The sequence below is a fragment of the Ovis canadensis genome, chromosome 17 (genome assembly GCF_042477335.2).
Source record: "Ovis canadensis isolate MfBH-ARS-UI-01 breed Bighorn chromosome 17, ARS-UI_OviCan_v2, whole genome shotgun sequence".
In the NCBI taxonomy this organism is placed as follows: Eukaryota; Metazoa; Chordata; class Mammalia; order Artiodactyla; family Bovidae; genus Ovis; species Ovis canadensis.
Window position 1 is genome coordinate 77,535,824 of NC_091261.1, and position 23,352 is coordinate 77,559,175.

The window sequence follows — 23,352 nt, forward strand, 5'->3', positions numbered from 1 at the left end:
CACTGCAGGAATTAGCGGAGTCCCACTACCCAAATGTCCCGCCACTTTAGACCTCCAAGCCTCAGATCACATTCCTGTGAAATGGCAGTAACCACAGCACCCGCCTCGTAGGGTGTTGTCACAATGAGACGAGATTTCACGTACGCGATCCAAGTGTGCGATGGTGTGGATGTCACTGAGCGTCTTCCTCATCCTCCTTTAGGGGCTCCAGCCTGGTGGGGTATGAGACTGGGGGGCTGAGACTTAGGAGATGGGCATGTCGGCCCCAACAGTGTGCCTCATTCCTCTGAGTCCATGAAGAGTCCCCGCCACACTGAGCCTGTTTCCCCCATCACAAAGTAAGACCAAGATTCTCTAAGAACCTTCCCGCCCTAACCACTGGAGAAACGCCATTTAGCTGATAGCTTGGAGTCTCTGCATGCGTGCTGGCTACCAGTCCATGCCAGGGGCCCTCCATTCATTTGCTCACCAGCCCTATTGGGGTGGGAACTGTTGCCTCAATGTTCAGAGAAGGAAACTGAGACCAAAGAGATTCAGGAAGACTCACGAGGGCCCTCCTGCCCCAAGGTTCCCGGACACGTTTCCAAGCGAGCAAACTGGACTCTGTTCCAAGCTTCAGCAGGCTCAAGATGTGTTCTTTCCTTGAAGTGAGGGTTCCCCAGTTATTGGTGGGGAACCCCCCAAGTCCGGAGATCTTGACTACCTTGCCCAAAGCTACAGAAGAGGAGCTCAGAACAGGAGTCCATGGCGCCTGACTCCTGAGAAAGGATTCTTTTCCCCGGATCATACTGTTTCTTATGGATTAAGAACGCCCTTCTTGGGACGGCCATGGCCGTCCAGTGGTGAAGACTCAGTGCTTCTACTGATGGGAAACTAAGATCCTGCATGCCACACAGTGTGGTCAATAAGTTAAAAAGGAAAAAAGAAAAGCCCTTCTCAGTTCTCTTCAAACAGCAAAGCCCTCAGAGCTGTTTTTCAGAGGCAAGGAAAACTGTGACTTTTCAGATCAGAAGGGGGAAGAACCCTAAAATCCAGTCCATCTTGAGCTTCAGTAACTACCAGTGGTAACCTTGGGAACCGCCCCACTGAAGAAGAAAAATCTTCAGCCATAGGCCCTTCTGTGTCATGATTCAATCAACAAACCTTGACTCCATCAAACCCCATGCAGAGCTGCTCAGAGGTCCCAGGGGTGCCAGGAAAAACCCAAAATGTGGGATGCAGCTGTAGGATAACTAACGATCTAGCCCATCCCAGGCTCAAACTCCAGCTTGGCCACAAGAGAGCTGGGCTGAACAGCAGCACATTTTGGGGCCTCTGTTTGCACATCTGTGAAATGGGGATGGTGGAACCTAGCACATAGTAGACACTTGATAAATATTAGCTCTTGTTATTATAGCACTGGGGCCTCAGTCACCTTTCAATCTGTTAATATGAAAACAAAACTTTAAATGAGCAAAAAGATAGCCACTGGGGTCCCCCTGTCCCTGAGGCCTTCCAGGGTGGAGGGTCCCCCTCCATGTACTCCTCCAAGTCCCAAGTCTGCATTGCAATTTTTCTAGCTCAAAAGATCCACTGCAGAGGATGAGCTCCAGCAGAGTGTGGACAAAAGATACTTGGGAGTGGTGGCCTGACCCCAACAGAAGGAAGGTGGGAGAAGGGGATGAGGACCCAGCCCCTCTGGGCCTCCAGTAGGACCCATGGCCACACTCCAGGGTGGAGGAGGGGGTGGATTTTTTTTAATCAGTCCCTGGTGCCCAAGAGACCTGAGTTTAAATGGCTCAGCCACTTACAGAGGCAAGTTGCTACTCCCCTCCAAGCCTCAGTTTCCCCATCCCATGGGGGGTGTGGTGCAGACCAGGAGAGAAAATGAGTGTGACTACGTGTAGGTGAGTGTGCACAGCATGGGCAGAGATTTGAGCTTGTGTTGGACCAGAGCAGAACCGGGGTGAGACCAGCGAGGTGTGCAGGGCACACTGTTTAGGGAGGCACCCAGTCCCAGCCCTGGTTGGGGGGTCCTTATTGCCATCACCCCAGCACCCCCTGAATCACCGGGTATGAAAAATGAGCTGGAGCCTCCTGGCGTGGCCACCACCTCTCAGCATCCAAGCCCCTCCATCTCCAACCAGCCTCGGTCGCCCCACTGGGCAGGAAGGAGTTAACTGGAGGCCCTTCCAAAGCAAACAGGGCTCAGAGCTTCAGCCAGCACCGAACTCAAAACACATGGGGAGCCAGGCCCCTCCTCCCGCCCTCCCCTCCCCCAGGGCTGCCTTTGTGTCTCCCTACCCTAGCCCCTTCACCCCTGCCCCTCAAGTCCTAGGGACTCTGCCTCCCCTGTTCCCCCTTCCCTCCCTCCATCTTTATCATGTGCAACCTGTTCCCGCTGAGAGTGGAGGCCCCAGGGCCACCAGCTGACCTCCTGGACACTCTCAGCCTCCCCAGGCCTTGCCCCCACCCGCCCCCCCTACCCATGGGCTCTCCTCCATCGCTCTGCTGTAGGACCAGCTCACTCTGGGGTCATCTTTGCAACCTCCATTGACTCTGAGAGTGGCGGTACCCTTGAATGCAGGCATCAAACCATCCACATAGCGCCCCCCCACCAGCCCCAACTCAGGGGGAATCTGGCAAGAGTTAGGCTGACAGCAGCTAAGATTGGTCTGTACCTCCTGGCTGGGTGACTGCAGCCTTTTCCTGGGACTGTAGCATCATGGGTGCCCGGCCTTCCTCGGGGCCTCTGTGAGGATGGAGGGAGGCCTTGGGTGGGTAGGGGCAGCCCACGGGGGTCTCAGCATCTTTGTGTCTCTACTTTCATGCTCTCTTGCTCAAATGACTCTAAGAGGAAGGGGACTCTAACTCAGTATCTCTACCCGTTTAACAAAAGGGCAGGCGGGAACTGATGATTGATCGTTTAGTAATAGAAATCATATGACTATCTTACTGATCCATACTTGCACCCCAGTCCCTGCATGGAGCCCTTCCTTCCTGTACATTATTTCACGTATCTGCATGACAACTCTGAAAGGAGGTTAATATTCTCCCCATTTTACAGATGAGGAAACTGAGGCTCAGAGAAGTTTTTAAATGTGCCCAATTGCATTTCTCTTTAAAGAAGAAAAAAAGGACTCAAAAGTCCAGCTTTCTCTCTACCACCCTCATCATTTATCAGTTGCCAAAAACAAATAAACAAAATCCTTGTCTAGAGGTTAGAGACGCTTCCAGTCTGCACCATGGGAGAGGTGACCTGCAGCCCACACAGGTAATCAGAGGGGTCAGAGTCATTCATTTCCTTATTCCTTAAAAGTGGTTTAAAACTGATCTGTGCTTGGAATGCTTTAAACTGACTGTCCACAAGGCCACTGGCAAGGTAGATCTGACTTGCCCATTTTACAGATGAGAAAACTGAGACCTAGATGGGAAGGGAATTGGTTGGGGTCACAAGGTGGTTATCCAGATGCAGGAGGAAACTTCAGCTCCCAGGCCGGGATCCCATGGTTCAGCAGAGGCTGTCAACGCCTGTACTCCCTGGGAAGGCTTGTTACAACACAGACTGCTGGGCACCGCGCTCAGAGTATCTCAGTCAGAAGGTCTAAGTGGACCCAAGAAATTACATTTCTAACAAGTTCCCAGGTGAAGCTGATGCTGCTGGCCCAGGATCTGAGGAGTTCAAAAGAACAGATTTGGGGTAGGGATGGTCGTGCCCACAAAAGTCATTCCATACAGCCAGTTGCAACTGGGTCCCCCCATTTTGCAGTTGGGAAAACTGAGGCTCATAGAGGAAATGTGCCAGGCCCAAGGCGGCCTGGCTGAGGCTGTGACTAAAGCCCCCAGGAAAGAAAAAAAAAAAGGTGGCGTGATTGCTGGGCTCATGGCAACATGCAAACGTGGCACTCCTTGTTTGAAAATGTATTAAGAATTTCAGGGGACTTCCCGGCAGTCCAGTGGTTGAGAAGTCATCCAGCAACACAAGGGACACTGGTTCGATCTCTGGTCGGGGAGGAGCAACTGAGCCCGAGTGCCACAACTAGAAAGTCCGAGCGCCACGACAAGGATTCCGCAACCGAGACCTGGCACAGCCAAATAAATTAATTAATTGAAAAAAAAAAAAAAGAATTTCACGATAGCAACGGCAGAGCATGAAACAAAGCGTGGGGCCCTTTGGAGCACGGAGTTCTGGGCAAGTACAGGGGGTCCCAAGCCATGGACTGGCCTGTCCCCCCGTCTCTGGCTTCACCCTGTACTGAGTCCCCAGCTGAGAGTCTGGAGGCACCGTGGGGGTCACAGGACACCAGCCCCCCCGCCCCAGCTCCTGGCCGCAGCTGCCTTCCCAGGGAGCGGTCTGCACCATCCTCCTCCAGGTGAAAGGACCCCAGGAGGTGGCCGCCTGGACTGGATTTCAGTTTGTTTTCTTTAGGTGGAGAGACACCGCGGGAAGCCGACCTGGAGGAAATCCAACCCCTGAAGAATTTGGCCTGCCCCAGCCCGGCTCCCAGCACCACCCCCTCTAGGCCCCCCTATCCAGACCCCTCCCCTCCTCCCCTCCCCTCCAGTCTGCATCTTATTCTTGAGGATTTTAGAAAGCTTTGTGAGCCAGGGGGAGGGCCAGCTGGGCCAAAAGGGGGAGAAAATGATTTTAAAAGTCACAGACCAAGGAGATGTAGCCCTGAGGAATCACTGAAGAATAGAGTGGTTTTTATAGAGAGAAGTGAGGGTTGGGTGATGCTTTGCTGAAATTCCCAGAGCAGCACAGTCTGGGTTGGCATCATTCAAAGTCAAGAGGGAAGAGAGGAAAGGACAAGGGCGTCCCAGGAGAGGACCCCTCTCCTCCCCAACAGAGACCCCTTTGTCCCCAAACTCAGGTGACATGGAGAGTGTTCCAGGCTGTGTATGAGCTGGGGCCCTGAATGAAGCCACTACCTAGCAGATTTCCAGCAGAGAGTATATAGAGCTGCCACCTTCTTTCCAGGGACTGTGAAGGGAGGGGACCAAAGCCAGCTGCAAGACAAGACACCCAGCAGCCTCTCACTTGTGTCATTAAGCCATGTGTGCGTGTGTCTGACGTGTGTGTGTGTGTTCAGGACACTGGTCCATTGACCATGGTTATCTGGGGAAGGGGTGGGAGAGAGGGTGATTTTTGTTATTGGCACAAAGTCTGCCCCCACAGCAAGAGTTTTTCTAAGAATACATATGATCTGGAGCTTTAGCTTAAGCTGTTAAACTGTTAACTGATGAAAGGATAAACGGAATGCCGTACATTCATTCAATGGAATATTACCCAGTTGTTAAAAGGAACAAAGTGTTAACACATGCTACAACATGGATAAACCTCCAAGTATGAGGCTGAGTGAAATAAGTCAGAAGCAACAGGCCAAGTGTTGTATAATTCCACTGATATGAAATAATAAGAATAGGTAAATCCATAGAGGTATAGAACAGACTGATGGTTGCCAGGGGCTGGGTGGGAAGGGAGAATGCAGAGTTTAATCTCCAGACTGTATCAGGGATACAGGGTTTAATTTTAGGGTGAAAACAGTGTTTTGGACTAGACAGAGGTGGTGATTGTATCACACTCTGACTGCACTAAATACCACCAAAGTGTTCACTTTAAAATAGTAAACTTTACGTTATGTAAATTTCACTTCAATTCCAAAAAAAATTTAAAATGGAAGTGGATCCTTGGTGCACCCTAAGGGACTGCTCAGCAAGATCTTCTGAAACTGGACAAAGAGCTGCCCATGGGTCCCAGAGACCCACAGGCAGATGTTAGCAGCCGGCTTTTCTTAATAACCCCAGACCGGAAACTACCCAGATGCCCATCAGTAATGGACGGAGCACAGACTCTGGGAGATTCACAGAACTGAGAACGCCCCAGCCATGAAGCGAACGCACTACTAATACTCACAATCACAGGGGCGAATCTCAAACATGCAGCGTGAGCCAAAGAAACCAGGCAACAAAGAGGACTCACAACTCTGCTCCGGCGAAGTGCAAGAACGGGGGACCTTACAAGTCAAGGTGCCAGTAACTCACACCTGCTGAAGCCGGGAGTGACCAGAAAAAGAGAAACTATTCATGGATGGGGCGCTTCTGAGCGTTTCCTGCAGCCAGGCAACACGGCAAGCACTCTGTGTGCACGAAACCCTCAAATGTTTTTATGCCCATTTCACAGGTGAGGAAGCTGGGGCTCCAAGGATTGAAGGCTTGTGCTCGAGGTAAGAGAAGGAAATGGCAATCCACTCCAGTGTTCTTGCCTGGAGAATCCCAGGGACGGGGGAGCCTCATGGGCTGCCGTCTGTGGGGTCGCACAGAGTCGGACACGACTGAAGCGACTCAGCACCAGCAGCAGCAGCAGCTCTAGGAAAGGCAAGGAGCTGAGTGGCAGGTTGAGGTGTGAATGCAGTTGTGCTTGGTTCTGGGGACTTAAACACTAGGGAGACTTGTTCAAAGACTTCTAGGAACCTCTAAGTGGGACCTGGACCCTGAGCCTTCCTGAAACCAAAGCCCCATGCACTTAACCCCTCCCTTCCAAGTTGGAGTATTTTATAAAAGACTAAGCGCTCAGCAGGCGCTCAGTCCACACTGCGCATGTGTGCTGAGTCACTTTAGTCATTCACGTCCAACTCAGCGCAACCCTATGGACTGCAGTCCGCCAGGCTCCTCTGCCCATGGGATTCTCCAGGCAAGAATACTGGAGTGGGTTGCCATGCCCTCCTCCAGGAGATCTTCCCGACCCAGGGATCGAATCCGCCTCTCTTACGTCTCCTGCGTTGGGAAGCCTGTTCTTTACCACCAGCGCCACCTGGGAAGCCCCCAATCCAAGTTAGTTATTATCATTAATAACAGTGGTAGGACTTTTCTAGCAAGCGATGTAGAATGGAGGACAGCCCAGCCTCGTGGTCAGTGGTGGATCCAGCCTTGTAAGGGAGTGTAGGGACAGAGGCCCATGGCCTGGGAGCCGACAGGCCAAGGTGGGGTCCACATGCCAGAGCCCAGAGCCCTGGCGCCTGTCCTTCCAGAGCCCCCAGACTCTCTTCCGAGGTCTACTTGACCATCTGGACCAACGCGCATGGGCCACTCCAGGCCTGGTTCGGGGAGGTGGAGTGCATGTTCATAGAGCTCTGGATGGAGCGGCTGGGGGCTGGGACCAGCACAGTGTGCTCTGAGCTCCTCTGCCAGGAAATGTGCATTGAAAATACATCTTGATCGATCAGAGGCTGGAGGTCAGGCTCCAGGGACGATGCATATTCCCTGCATGCCCAGACGTCCCTCACAATTTCACAAATGAAAATGGAGAACGCCTTGATTACCTCTCCTGGGACAGACAGAAAGGGGCTGTCTGGTGTCCCCTTCCAAGGCCGGTTTCTCTGGCTGATGACAGCAACCTCAGGCCCAGTAGAGCTGGAGAGGGTTTCAATTTCAGCTACTCCAGTGCCCCCATTCTACAGGTGAGGACACTGAGGCCCAGAGGGGGAAATGGACCAGCCCAAGCTCAAAGAGTGAGAAGGGGAGGCACAGTCAGGTTTCAAAACCACGCTCCCTGACTCCCAGGCTAGTTCTGTCTTGGCCGGTGTTCTCACGGTCCTACCTAGAGGGTCTCTGAGTTGTTCATTTCGCAAATATCCATTGAGTGCCAGCCCTACCCCAGGTTCCACGCTAGAAGCCAGCAGGGAGCCAGGCCAGGCATGGGGCCTGTCTTCTGGGAGCTTACAGTCCAGGGTGATGGCGCTTCCAGCAGGTCACTTCTCAGCCTTGGAAGTTCTGTCACCTCAACTTCGTAGGCAGCGGCCCAGGCTGAGGACAGGGCCGGGCCCCAGGTCAAGGCCAGCGGGCAGAAGGTGGCGAGGGGAAGGTATTGATTTACCGACAGTGTGGGTCCTCCATTTTCCTCTTCGGGTTTCATGTCAGCAGCCTGCGGGAGAAGAAAGATGCGCCCACTCGCTCTGTCTTCTGAAGAGGGAACTGAGACCCAAAGAGGGGAGGGCCTTGCAGTGAGGTCACCCAGCCAACTGATTGGCGGAGGCTGGGCTTGGGGGCGGGTCTTCTGGCTCCATGCCTTCCAGCTGGTGAGGTGTGCAGGAGGCAACTTGCAGCCCCTCCGCATCTCAGGGCACCGTAAAAGAGGGCGCCCGCGTGGCCCCCCGCCACAACCACCTGCCCCAGGTGTTCTTCCTGGAGTCTCCAAGGAGAATGCGCCGTCCCCATAAGCCCCGCCCCCACCACCGCAGGCCCCGCCTCCATTTCCCCCAGGCCCTTACTCTATACCCAGACCAGCCCCTGATCTCACTATGTCTCTTGCCAAAGCAGCTGAAATCGTTCAGGTCTTGGCTGGAGTCTGCTGGGGAGGTTGGAGGTGGGGGGTGGTGCTGGGGAAGGGGATGGAGAGAAACAAAGCCTTCCTCCTCCTTAGAGACAGTTTGTTCTGCGGACGGCTTGTTGAAAATATTGTTCCTCGAGGTTCAGAAAGGAAAGAGGGGAGACAGCTGGGTAGGGGAAACGTTACTTGTAGATAGCTGCGTCCAGGAAGGAGGCGGTGCGGGGTCAGGGGGATGGGAAGTGGGGGGTGCACCTACTGCGCTCTGCGGACTCTCAGAACAGCAGCAGCCGAGCCAGGATTAGAGGGGGCTCTAATCGTGTTGCATTCACGGCTCCACTCCAGACTTCCGCTGACGACTCTGCCACTCTGAGCCTCAGTTTCCTCATCTGTAAAATGGACGTGACAATAGTTCCTTCGTGGTGGGATAACCGGGGCAGGAAGTGAAATCACTCAAGCACTTAGCCCAGAGCCAGGGACAAGCCCGGGTTCTGTTTATGCAGCTTAGAGTCATTATTTCTGCCGGTGAGGTTATCGTTGTTGCAGTGATCTTTGAGTTTAGGATGATCTGGTTATCTCTCTTTCCAAAGCAGGGATTAATCACAGGGGCTTAAATGGCTTGTCCAAGGTCTCAAGGCCACTGGACTGGCTACACAGTTTGGGGGAACTCAGTGCAAAATGAAATGCAGGGCTCCAGGCTCAAAAACTATCAAAAATAGCAAGATGGCAACAATGGAGCAGAAAACCATGCATAAGGCCCTCTTGCGTGTGGGGCCTCAAACGGCTGTGCAGGCATGAATGCACTCGCACGTGGAGACGTTTGCGTCCAAGATCAAGTTCTCAAAGAGCTAGTCGAGCCCCAGAGTGGATCTCCACTCAAGCACCTCCCTTCTCTGTCCCCCTCTTCTTTCCACACCCAGGGCACCCCAAACTCACTCCTTTGACTCTTTCTAGAGCCTGTTTCCATATGTATTCTCGTGTGTGACAGAACGGAATCACAGCTGAGAGCAGGCTCACAGTTCCTGGGGGCTGGCCGTGGTGAGGGTGAATTGGTTCCACAGCTAATGTGTGACACGATACACTCGCTCAACATATTCTCACGGTGATGACCGAGCTCGCCTCGCCTCTGAGTCAAGGAGGGCTCTGTGGCATGCGTTCCACTGGACAGAAGAGCCCAGGGAGGCCCAGGTGGGCCAGGGTCAAGTCAGAAGACTGGCAACACAGTTAGAGCCGGGTCTGCCTTGCCCCACCCCCACCTGCTAAGTCAGCCACTGCCCACCCTTCCCTCTCTCCATACTCGTCCAAGGTCTGGGGCTTCATCTGCCTTGCTCAGTGTGTGTGCCTCCAGGCCTGGTAGGGAGCAAGCCGTCAGCAAGAGCTAGCTGAATGAATGAATGAATGAACCACGGTGGCAACAGACTCTAGGGTGCCCCCATCGCAAGATCCATACCTTCTAATATTTTTCTTCTGCACAGTACCCTCTCCTGGAGTATGAGTGGGACCCCTAACTTGCTTCTAACCCATAAAATACAGCAAAGTTGACACCACGTATGTAATTACCTACAGCTGTAACACCCGTCTAACTGGCTTTAGAGAAGCAAGCCGCCGTTGGGTAGGCTCCCTATGTTGGGAGGCCCACGCAGCATGGGACTCTGGGTGATGTCTAGGAGCTGAAGGTGGTCTCTGACTGACACGAAATGCTGAAGCCCTCCGTCCCACAAGCAGGAAGAAATGAATCCTACCAACAGCCTGAGTGACCTTGGAGGCAGACCTCTCCCAGCTGACCCTCAGTGAGACCACGGCCAAAGAGTGACACTTTGATGGCAGCTTTCTGAGACCCTCAGTCGAGGACTCAACTAAGCCCTGTCGGGACTCCCGACTCAAGGACACGGTGAAATACACAGAGGGGCCATCACTTGCCCAGAGTCCCACAGCTGGGAAGGGGCCGAGTCAGGATCAGAACAAAGTCCTCTTGCCTCTAGAGTCTTTTCTCTGAAATGTTACACCCATGAGACTGGCGGGGCCCAGTGCAAAATGAAAATGCAGGGACCCTTGTTCAAAATTTGTGAATTTCAAGTCAGTGACTGCTGCTGCTAAGTCAATTCAGTCGTGTCCAACTCTGTGTGACCCCAGAGATGGCAGCCCACCAGGGCTAGAACACTACAGTGGGTTGGCATTTCCTTCTCCAATGCGTGAAAGTGAAAAGTGAAAGTGAAGTCACTCAGTCATGTCCAACTCTTAGCAACCCCATGGACTGCAGCCTACTAGGCTCCTCTGTCCATGGGATTTTCCAGGCAAGAGTACTGGAGTGGGTTGTCATTGTCTTCTCCGAAGTCAGTGACAGTTAAGCATTAAATGGAACTCAAGGCTCTCTGTGACAGCACAAGTCACGTGCCCACAAAGCCGGCATTGTCAACATGGGTGATGTTAGCTCACGTTACTCGTATTACCATTTCCTACTCCTATGTGCCTGGAGTCTTCAAGTCAGGAAACAACAGAACAACTGAATTCTGGAGTCTCAAGGATCTTGGCGATGCTGGAATTACAGAACAGATCCTTGCTAGATTAGGACTCAGAGGATCAGAAAGGATACAGAATAGGCTGGCATATACAGAGTGTTGGAGCTGGAAGAGGTCATTGAATCAACCCATTTTACAGATGTGGAAGCTGAGCCCCAGAAAGTAGGAGTGGCTTTCCTGGTACCCAGGACCCCTGGATCCCCCTTCATGAACAGAGCCTCTGGGTCCCAGGCTCTCCTCATTTAATGGACAAGCCTCCCCCATTCCTCTGCCTCTGGCTCCCTAGGGCGATTCTTCATTCCCCTGTCCCCCTTGAGGGCCCCTCTTCTCCCAAGCCATCTGCCTCTCTTAGCTCAGTACCCCAGGAGAGGTTACCAGAGGTTGCTTAACTCCAGTGATAGCTTCTTTAGAAAGAACAAAAAGGAGAGAGGAGATACAAGCAAGCACGCCTCTCTAAAGAGGCCCGCATCAGCCTGTTATGAGTGAGGAGTTTGTTTTTTGTTAATATTTTTTCTGCATGGTGTGCTGAAAATAAGAACATTCAGAGAGCAAATTGGTGGCGTATTTATTGCCGTTGGCTCTCCAGCAGGACTAAACCAGTCATCACAGAGAGGCCCGCTTGACGTACAAGCTCAATTCTTGCACGTCAAGGTTAAAGAGGCCAGGGCTCCACTCAGAGGCTGGGTTTCATCAAGTTGGCTCAGAGCGCAACCCCAGAACGCCCAAGTGTAATCGGATCGAGCCTTCCATGTGCTCCCAGCATCCCTATGGGATGCTCAGGGCAGGTGCTCAGCACCCAGCTTCGGGTACCCACCAAGTACCAACAAAGGACCAGGGAGGGCTGGCGTCCCCCCTGCCCAGTGAAACTGTGTTCTCAGTGCTGCAACATATCACTGGGTACCTGACTGGGGGCTACAGGAAGGCTCAGAGAGTGGCTGTGAATTGCTCAGAGTCCCCAGCTGAGCAGGGCCCAAGCAAGGGGCCTGAACCAACTCCAGAGTCCTTCTTCTTAATTGCTGCACCCGAGGCTGGCTACCTAATTGCAAGGCTGGGTGCAAAATGAAAATGCAGGGTCCCTTGGAAGTCACACCCCAGGAGGATAGAGGTACATCTCTGAGCAGAGGGGGCCACCTGGGTTCAAACCCACAAACTATCATTCCTGAATGGGTGGTCTTAACCTCTCCGTCCATACCTCTATTTCTTCATATAAAATGAGTAAAATACTGAGTACTTACCTCATAGGATTATTATGAGGATTAAACTGAGTTAATACACAGGAAGCCCTTAAGACAGTCGTTGATCCATAGTAAGAACTAAACAAGCATGGATTTTATCATCATTGGAAAGATCACAAGTCTGGAATCTGCAGCCTGGACTTCGCATCTCGAGTTGTTTTGCTTTATATCATCATAGGCTGACACTGGGCTTCCCTGGTGGTTCAGTGGTAAAGAATCCACGGGCCAATTCAAGAGATTCAGGTTCAGTCCCTGGGTCAGAAAGATCCCCTGGAGAAAGAAATGGCAACCCAACCCAGGATTCTTGCCTGGGAAATCCCATGGACAGAGGAGCCTGGCAATCTACAGTCTGTGGGGTCACAAAAGAGTCAGGCACAACGTATCGGCTAAACAACAACAGGCCAACATTATGTGCTTTATTTTATGGGCATTAAAATACCTCGGTAAAAAAAATTTTTTTTAAGTGTTTGATCGTTGGGTCAGGAAGGCCTGGATCCAGTGTTGTTTTGCCCTTCAGCGGTCCACAGTGACCTTGGCCAAGGCACCTCACCTCCAGGGACCTCGAGACACCCCATTGTGTTCTGAGGAAGCTTAAACTCAGCTACATGTGTGTGGTTGCTTAGCAGAGCAGGGCATCAAATGGCCGCTCAGATACAGACCCGGCAGCTCCAATTCAATTCCAAACCCCAGGGTCTCCGAGGGGTCTTCGTTGTGGAGCCTGATGGGCAGAAGACAGATTCCCAGGGTGCCTTTCCTGGGGCGACATCCCCCGGTGCTTCTGGCATCTGGGCCTCTCTTTTCCATGGGATGCTGAGCAAGGCCTGCGGTGACCACTTTCCCGGATTACAGGACCCTGCGCTGACACCACCCGTGTTGCTGAAGGTTTCTGCCGGGACGCGGATGCGCACGCTCTCTCAGCACCACCCTCGGCCAGCTTGTCTCCTCCATCAAGAAGGAGGAGGCACCCTGAGTTGCTTAGATTTGGAGCAGAGGCTTGGACAGGATGCTAGTGGGCAGGGTCCCAGGACCCTCTTCCCTTCCTCTAGAAGAGTTGAGACCTCGTTGCCAAGCTGCCTTGCTTTCTCTCTTCTCTGATTTACCCACATGGAGGCAGACCTTGTTGGCTTTCTCTCATGTGTGTTCCTCATCCACATGAAGCTAGAGCAAGGCCAGCTTCAGCAATTGATGTGGTCAAGCAATGAGCCCCGTAGACCCGACACACAGATCCTGTGGCCCAGCCTAGCCAGGTCAAATTCACTAACAGCCATATGAAATTCACCTTCCAATGCCCCTCTTCCCATCCATCTCTCCTTTACCGATCTTGTCATATTTATCCCATTGCACAATTTAATTCTGCTCCTCAGAAGGACAGACTTGGTTCTGCATTGACTAAAAGCCCAAACACCAACTAAGGCAAGTTTGACCACTCATCACCTCTCTTCACCTGCCCTCGGCACATGGTCAGAGGCTCAGGTGTGAAACATTACTTCCATTTAGATCAAACTCAGTCTTTTTTTTTTCTTTTCTTCCTGCTTCCAGCTCTCTAAACATGCATGAATAGAAAATATAAATATATGTAAATATAATTCTGTGGCTGTTTGTGTTCAGGATTTAGAATTTCCTCCTAGAGGGAAAAAGCAGGAAGGGAAAGGCTTGTAAGCACGGGCTGTGCTTCATTAAGAAGCGTGTTTGGGGTGGCGATCACTTTTCTCTAACGTAGACGAGTCGGCTGGAAGCTGACCTCGGTACATCCTGAAATTTCATCAACTCCTTCCCCCCCTGCATCCCCCACCACCACAAAGAGCCTCTCCTGACCCCTCCCCCACCAAAACAGAGCCCTTTTCCTTCCTGCCTCCCCAAGGACCTCCAGGGGTCACAGGCTGTGCGTGAAACACACCCCTCGGCTCGGATCTGTGGGGCTCCGGGCTTCCAGACGGCTGCAGATGCCTGGCAGTCCGCCCGCCGGCACGTGATAAGGCCCCAGGTCACGAACAGCAGGGCCGAGGGCTGATGCTGAGAGCCACTGTCTGCACTGACAGAAAGGAATCCTTGTCCTGATTTCAGCCACAGACATACTCTGCATCATCAACACAACTGTTCCAGAGTACTAACACACGGAATATCGATACTAACACTGATCGTCGCACCAGCTCTACTTGCGTTCACTGTCTCTGATAAAGACGGAAACCCTGACAGCTATTTCTTGGGTGTCTGTTAGATGCTAGGGGCTTCCCAGGCGGCACAGTGGTTAAAAATTTGCCTGCCAATGCAGGAGACACGGGTTCCATCCTTGGGTCGGGAAGATCCCCTAGAGGAGGAAATGGCAACTCACTCCGGTATTCTTGCCTGAGAAATCCCACAGGGGCATGGCTGGGTTCATGGGGTTGCAAAGAGTCAGACACGACTGAGTGACCAGGCACACACACACACACACACCCTCACACACACACTCACACACACACTCACACACACACAATCACACACACACACACACTCACACATACACACACATTTGATGCTGACATCTTATAAACATTTGGGTATCCAATTCTCACAAGGATCTTATTCAAGGAGGGTGGATTATTCTTCCCATTTTACAGATGAGGAAACCAAGGCTCAGGAGAGACGGGCTCCCTTGTCCAAGGGCACCCACATGGTACAGGGTGGCACCTGGCATCATACCTGGGGCTCTGCCTTTCTCTCTATCCCAAACATTCACCGCAGCATGGAGATGTCAAAATGACATTTCTTCCTGGATTAAGCTCAACAAGCAGGCTCCCTCAGAGCTGGAGCCTGTGACCCAGACTCCCACCTGCCCTCCTAGCCCCTGACAGCCTCGTAAAAACTCTGAGATTCCCCATCAAGGTTCATCTGAGCAAAGCCCTGTTACCAGGCTGTCGCCTGCCAAACACCCCAGCATATGCGTCAGCCCAACCCTCATGATATCACAAATATGGAAACTAACTCAGGGCTTCCCCGGTGGCTCAGCGGTAAAGAATCTGCCCACAGTGCAGGAGATCCAGGAGACGTGGGTTCGATTGCTGAGTCGGGAAAATCCCCTGGAAGTGGGCATGGCAATCTACTCCAGTATTCTTGCCTGGCGAACCCACGGACAGAGGAGCCTGAGGGGCTACCGTCCATGGGGTCACACAGCGTCAGACACGACTGAAGAGGCTGAGCTTGTATGCAGGCAGGGAAACGAACTCACAAACGCTCCGCCGGCACTGCCCTGGCCGCTGGCAGGGTGCCCCCAGCGCCTGGCTTTGTGCAGACGGGCGGGCCGCCATGCTGGTTTCAGCTCTGGGCGGGCCCTGCAGGAGGCAGAACCTTCTCTCGCGCTCTCGACTTAACCTCTCAGCCAGAGTCGGCCAGGCTTCGCGGGGCTGGGCCGGGTTGGGGGGGTGGAGGGCCCGATCAGCCTGAGCAGCGAAGCCCCCTTCAGCTGGCGGGACATCAAAACCCACGCAAAGTGCTTCCATGTGGTGCCAGCCCTCGGCCCGCGTCCTTCGCGTCGGATTAATCCCCGGGCTGCTCGGACAGACGTGTCCTCAGCACTCCGCTTTCATGTGTGCCCACAATTTCAATGTCATCACACAACATCAAGGCTAATTGCGAACAGACCTCCCCCACCCCCCGTCCTGCCTCCCCTCCCCTCCCACCTTCCCTGGCCACATCTGGATCCCACAGCCTCTCCGGGGGCCTCGGGGACCTGCTGAGGTCGAACTCTTAGAATCTAACTCGATCCCGCCCGCCTTCCCTTCTTCAGCCTCCTCCTGAATCTGGATATCAGAAAGTTCTGCTCTTTCCTCTGCCGTTGACTTTGTCATTTGCCGAGAGGACCCCCAGGAATTCTCCACCTCTCTCTAGGAAGACGGCTGTGCTCTGGCAAAGCCAAAGGAAACCCCTCTTCAGCCGGACCAGGAAAATCACCCAGAGCTTCCCCCTCTGCTGGTCACATCCCACTCCCCCCAACCCTCACCCTTGCTGCGTTTTGCATGAGCAGGAGCCCGTCGTGATGCATGAATATGTTCCCCCCACTGCCCTCATCCCTCCTGTGCCCTTGTGTGAGTGACATGTCACCCACAGCAAAGGGGCATTTCTGGCTTGATGGGGCTCCCCGGGCCAAGAGGAAGGAATTTGGCGCAGAAGAAACGGAGGTGTTGACCACCCTTGGAGGATCCCAGGGGAAGAAAAGGTCTTTGAAGCTTGCGGTTGACTTCTTTGGATGAGGGATCTGGGATGAATCTCCGGGTTCTGGTGGGAGGAGAGGTGCCCTCAGGTACTCAGGGCTCTGGGGAGGGCAAGATGCTTGGGGACAGAAGGGTGGCAGGGGGGAATCTCCAGCAGTGATTGGTGTCAACTATGTGTGGCCAGGTCCCACAGGGCCTTCCAGAAAGAAAGTCCACGGGTTGTAATGACACTTTGTCGCTGTTGTTCGGTCGCTAAGTCGTGTCCAGCTCTTTGAGACCCATGGACTGCAGCACGCCAGGCTTCCCTGTCCTTCACTGTCTCTTGGAGTTTGTTCAAATTAATGTCTGTAGAGTCAGTGACGCCATCCAGCCATCTCATCCTCTATGGCCCCCTCTCCTCTTGCCCTCCATCTATCCCAGCATCAGGGAGAAGGAAATGGCAAACCACTTCAGTGTTCTTGTCTTGAGAACCCCATGGACAGTATGAAGAGACACTTACTATCTCTACTCAAGAAAAAAAAAAAAATCATAGTTTCTCGAGAATTCCCTGGTGGTTCAGTGGTTAGGACTCTGTTAAATGCCTCATCTGGGAATTAAGATTCCTTCATGCCACACCATGCAGCCAAAAAAAAAAAAAAAAAATCATAGTTTCAGAGTCTGAGTGGGGGCTCTAGGACCACCTAAGTACCCATTGTGCAGAGAAGAAAGCTGAGGCCCAGGGAGAAGAGAAGGGCTTGCCCGAGGCTGGGGAGCAAGGTGGTCCTTTGGGACCAGGAGGGTCTTGCTTTTGGGAAAAGATGGCCATGAGCACCACTGGTGGCTTGTACCTACTGCTGGGGCCCCCAGAGAAGGCAGCCCACTCCAACAGGTCTGAGAGGAGATACAAAGAATCTGAGTTTGGATCCGAGCTCAGCAAACACTGCTCAAACACAGGGCCAGTGGCCCCGGGCTGGGTCTGCAGCCCCAGGAGACACGTGCGCTCAGATTTAGCAGAAGAGCAGAGCAAAGGGAAGGAAGCAGACCTGCTGGGCTCGTATCCCACCTGCTTGACGCGCTTGCTGACCGTGTGGCCGTGCGCAGCAACCTAACCTTTATGGGATGGAGTACACTTCCACCACCACCCTCGCAGCACCAGCCCCCTCCTGCAAACCAAGTGTTCAGCTTAACCCATTTAGCTCTAGTACAGTCCTGGGCTATCACTGTCCCATTTCCCAGGTGTAGAAACTGAGGCTCTGGTGCCCATATGGACACACAAGAAGTCAAGATTCCAATGAGAAACCCAAAGAGAAGCTTATCTTAGCTTCAAGCTGGTGCTTCTTACCCAGCCCGCAACCTCTGTATCGCCCTTCTTCGTCCCCTCTCCCCACTGGTACCCCCTGGTTTGTCCTCTGTATGGGTGAATCTGCTTCTCTTTTGTTGGATTTGCTGGTTTGCTGTACTTTTTAGATTCCACAATAACTATAAATGGAGTATATTTTTAACCTTTAAAAACCATGAATGACTGTATTGTACACCTGTAACTTATATAATATGGTACATCAGCTATACTTCAATAAAAAAAAGTTATAAACATAAAAACCGAAGTGATTATGGAAATGAATAAAGGGACGATGTGAGTCATTTAATAAACCAGCGATTTAAGAAGCAAGGAGAGGCGCAATTGGATGGATGGTGAATATACACTCGCCCTTCTCGCGGGCTCTGAGGCACACTTTGCTTTCCCCGCCTTGGGTGGAGCTTGGTGTTGGTGGGGGAAAAGCCCTGCCACTTCATTTTCAAGGACCGCAGAAGGGAATTTAGACTCGTACCTCTCCCCTGTTGTCCGCATCTGCCAAGAATAAGGCTGAAGCCGCGCCGACAAATGAAATTCTGACAAAACATGTCACAGGCTTGAAGCATCTGTCACTGAGGGGAAGAGACGCACATTTGAACGTGAGAGAAGCGCCCCAAGCTTTCGAATCACAATTGCACGGTTCCCTCCAACCCGCCCCTCTGACCTTCCTGGCAAGGAGGGCTGTCTTTGGCAAACGTCCCCCTAAATAGTTTACCTTAGTAAAAAATGCCGGTGATGGAGACAGAGTTAATTTGAAAGGGTTTCCTCGCCTGTTTCTCTTGTCGGCCCATCGCTGGGCGATGGCTAGGGTCAGTACTGTCTGTGCCTGGCGGGGTCCTGCATGTCTGAGGGGAGGGGGCAGCACGACCCTGTGTGATGAACCTCTGAGGAGCCCCAGTAGGCGATTTCAGCTGGCACGCTGGACTTGACCTCAGACACGGTCAAGGGCCTAACTGTCATACTCTCACATCTTTGCCCTGGAGTTTAATAGCAAAAGGTGGGCAACTAGATGTCCATTTCACAGATGTGGAAACTGAGGCATAGGGAGAGGAATCAGAAGCCTGTGGTCCCCTAGCAAACTGTCTGGAGGCTTGGAAACTGTGCTGTCCTTCCCTGAACACACTTGCCACTGCCAGCTGGTAACTGCGTGCTGCAGGTATAAAATTCAGTAAATTGCAGCAGGAACCCCCGGGGTCCCTACACCCAGTGAGTGGAAAGAGCAGGGGCTTAGGGGTGGGAAGCATGGGTTCAGATTCCACAGAGGCTACCTCCCGGCTGGATCACTTGGAGGACGTTGCTTAACTGCTCTGAGTCTCAATCAGAAAAGTCATAATATTTCACAGGAGAGTTCTGAGGGTCCAGCAGCTTTGCACGGGGATATAAAGGCCTCATGCAGTGCCTGCCACAGAGGAGGCCTCGCCAAGTGTAAATTCCCTCCCCTGATTCCTAATCCGGCGTCTTTTCACCCAAACCCGTCTGCCTCCCTGTTTTGTCCAGGCCTGAGCCTCCGCGCTGCCCAACCCCGAAAACCTTGCAGATGTGGCGAAAGGAGGAACGCATTAGGCTGGCCAGCGACGGTCTGCACGGCCGTGTTTATGTTTGCAATAAAAGCAAGCAGGTGCTGGCAATTTAACTAATCAGGTACCATCCTGGCCCCAGACGCCCGCCCGCCGCCGCTCCTCACTGTGGGCTAATCTCTGCCTGGCCTTCCCCAAACCCGCAATTAGCCTGCTCCCCCGGCTCTGCACACAGCTCGGATTACCGCCACAGAATGGATGAATGGACAAACGGACAGACCGTCAGTGGTCCAAGACCGGCGCCACGGAACTGAGCCCTTCTCAGACCCCTGGAGAAGAGAATGGCAACTTCTTGCCTGGAGAATTCCATGGACAGAGGAGCCTGGTGGGCTACAGTCCATGGGGTCGCAAAGAGTCGGACACAACTGAGCGACTAACACTTCCGCTAACTTCTGCTAAAGAGATGGACTCTGTCAGGGGTTTGCCCAGGGGAAGATGAGCAATACAGGCCCTCAGACAAACCCTGGTCTGGGTGAGGACAAGCCCCCAGAATTCAACCTGATCAACTTGGCCCTACAGAATCTGATGGAACGATCTCTAAGCCATAGCCCGCAGCTTAGTATCAGGCACACGGTCCAGAGACAGAAGTTCATGGTCCTCCTGCTTGCCCAACCCTGCATGTATTCCCTGTATGACCCCAGACACACCTCATCAGCCAGTCTGGGCCTCAGTTTCCTTATCTGCCTAATGGGTGGATCTCTTAACCTCAGCACTATGGATCTTTGGAACTGGATATATCTTTGTGGTGAGGCTGTCCTGTGCATCGCAGAATGTTTACCACCCACTACCCACCAGATGCCAAGGATATATATATGTGCATATATATATATATATATATATTTTTTTAAGTTCCCAAGATGATTCTAATGATGCAGGAGAGTCGAGACCACTGGGAGCATAAAGATCATGAGAAACCATCCCGCCCCCCGCCCCTTTCTGGGCAGAGTCCTTCTCGCAGAAGCTCGGCCAAGACCCCCAGTCCAGCCCCACACTCCTCTCTGTATTGCGGGCCTCTAGGGACCACCCAGTGCTGCCCATCCCACTCCACGTGCGGCTCTTTCACGTTTCCGAGCAGACGTTATTTAAGCAATTCCGAGTTGACCAGAATCCAATCAAATGCAGGCCCTACGACACTTTCACAGCTAATTGGTTTGACTGGTACGCTGTAAACGTGTGAAGCGACTTTGATGAGGGACAAGGGGGACCTCGTTAACCTTTCCGTGGGACTCGGCTCATTTGTGTGTCTCTCACAAGGTCCTTCCTGCCCCCCGGGGCGGGGGGATGTTAAGCATCTCTCCTTGACCGTAACGGGCACTCCAGAGCTCCGGGTTCCCCTCCTGGCATGGGGCTTCCCAGGACCCTGGCTTCCGAGGCTCTGATCTCGTCCTCCTGAGACAAAGTCCCACAGGCCTTCCTGACCCGGCCCTGCCCTCCTCCCACTTTCCTCCTCCCTGCCTCCCCACCTGCCATCCGACCAGCCCCTCTGGGGTCCAGGCCGTTCCTTAGACACTCAGCTTCTCTCTCTTCTTAGAGCTTCACCCATGCTGTTCCCTTGACTTAGAAATCTGTTCCCAGAGGACTTCCCTGGCGGTCCAGTGGCTGAGACTCTGCACTTACACAGCAGGGGACGTGGGTTTGATCCTGGTTCCTGAAGCTAAGATCCCTCATGCCCCATGGCATGGTCAAAAATAAATAAATGATAAAATAAAATAACTCAACTTTTATTTTTATGTATTTTATTATGTATTTGGCTATACCGGGTCTTCGTTGTGTCACATGGGATCTTTAGCTGTGGCGTGGAAACTCTTAGTCGCAGCATGTGGGATCTAGTTCCCTGACCAGGGGTCAAACCTGGGCCCCCTGCATCGGGAACACAGAGTCTTAAGCCACTGGACCACCAGGGAAGTCCCTAGCCAAGAAGGCATTATTATCTGTCATTGGCAAACAGGGGAACTGAGGCTCAGAGAAGCTATGTTTTAGCAAATAGCCAAGCCCCCAGCCCTGCCTGTACAGCTCTAGAACCGCGCTCTAAACATTCTGTGTCACGTGGCCCATGAAGTCTCTACCTGCCCTCAATGTTTGTGGTTACCTGCTTACTGTGGGGTGGGAGAAAGGAGACGCAAGTTCATGGTGGGTTGAATAGAGGGCATCAAAGAGGTCTATCTGGCTGGACCATAGGCCTTTGCAGAACCTTGGCAGGAACTGGAAAGAGTAGACCCCAAGGGGCCGCAAACCACAGAAAAAAATCAGTTTGACTCAGACCCTGAAGGTTTCCCCTGCCGCTTGCTGGGTTCCTGGGGAGGGGTGGGTGACTGCGTTCCCCATCCATCTGGGAGGGGCCTCTTGGGGGCACTGGCCTCCCTGTTCAGCTGGCCTAACGTTTTCTATTTAAATGCAAATTTTGACTTTTCGCTTGGCAGCTAGCAAAAGTTTTTTGCACTGGAATGAGGGTCAGGATAATAATTTATCCACCGGCCTTTTTCTAACAATTATTATTTGTTCAAGGGAGAGGGCGGAGGCCCCGGCGATGGGGGAAGGGGCTCAGTGCCAGCACACAGGGTGGCCTGCAAGTGTCAGGGGCAGAGGCTGAACCTCTATCCCTGAGGCACTGTAGCCGAGGGATAAACAGAGGTAGCCCACCCCGGGGACCCCAGCCCCTGGGGCATACAGAAAGGAAACTGGTGTTTACTCAGACCTCAGCCCTGTGCTGGGACCTGAGTGGGCCTCAGGACTTTTTAAAAATAAAGGTTGGTCTAAGGGACCAGTCTGATGATGGGAACGAAAAAGGAAATAGACCACTGCAGTACAGGGTACCGCCAACTTGGCACTGAGGCTGGGACCCTGTTGAGGCTAATGAGCTGAATGCAAGGTCTGAGAAGCCTTCCTGGAGGAGATGACAGCTGTTCATAACCTTAAAGACGATGAGGGGTCAGCCAGGCTTTTCTCATATTCTGGTGGAAGGGTGTCCATTGGTGTCCTCTATGGGGAATAGTTAGATAAACTCTATCGATACAAGGAATTGGCACTTATGCTAGAGAGTTTCTCCCATAGGCACACATAGATGTATAAGGTTACTTAATGAACCTTTTAAGTAATGGAGACAACCCAGATGTCCATCAGTAGGGACTAGATACATAGATGTGATGCATTGACACCATGGAATACTATACAGCTGTATAAAATGAACGCAGAGGCCCTTTATTTACTGACATGGAAGATTTCCAAGTCATGGAGAGTGAAGAAAGACACGCTGAGTATAGCAGATTTTGTGGGAAAGGCATCAAGTGTAATCTTCTTAAGTATGTGAGTACATTTGCAAAAAATGTCTCGGAAAGGACTCATGCCAGTTGAACACGGGGTTTGCCTGAGAGGAGGGGCCTTGGGGGCTGGAGGACAGCACTGGAGGGAGCTTCTCAGCATGTTCTGTACCTTGATGGGCTTGATCCTGAATGTGATACTGATTCAAAAACGGAATTTTTAAACAAGAGGAGACTGGCCAGACTGTTAGACAACAGGAGTCCTAGGCAGAAAGGATACCAAGTGCAAAGACCATATTCATTCTCTGGAGAGAATGAACTAAAAGGCTCACCTTCCTCCACAATGGGGGTGAGAATTGGAATGGGTTAATCAGGACGGGCTCTGGACTGTCACCATCAGCCTCCAGGGCGGGCTAACTTGTTGTGGGGGAGACTTTAAGCTCATTGTTAGCTTAGGGGTTCGTTCATTGCCTTTCCACACTGAGAATACTTCTTTCTAGAATGAGTTTAAGTTTTTCCTTCACTGAACCCTTTCGTTCAGTGAGGGTTAGCTATCTCACTGCATCTCTTATCTTTTGGATCTCAGATGAAATGCTATTCAGAGGGACCTTTTGCATCAGTCAGTTACTGCTGCATAACAAAACATCTCAAATGTCATGGCTTCAAACAGCAGGCATTAGTTTACCCCACACGTCAGCAGGTTACGTGGGTAGTCCTACTGATCTGGACTGATAAAATGATCACTGCATTTGAGGTCAGCCAGCAGATCAGCTGTGTTCTGTCTTGTCTAGGCTGACCTTGACTGGGATGGCTTTTCTCTGCTCCGTCAGACTTCCAACCTCCAGCAGAGTGTCCAGGCTCATACTCAAGATGATAGCAGGTTTCCAAGACAGGAAGCAGAAATGTGCAAGGTCCCTGGAGGCCTCTGGTTGGAGC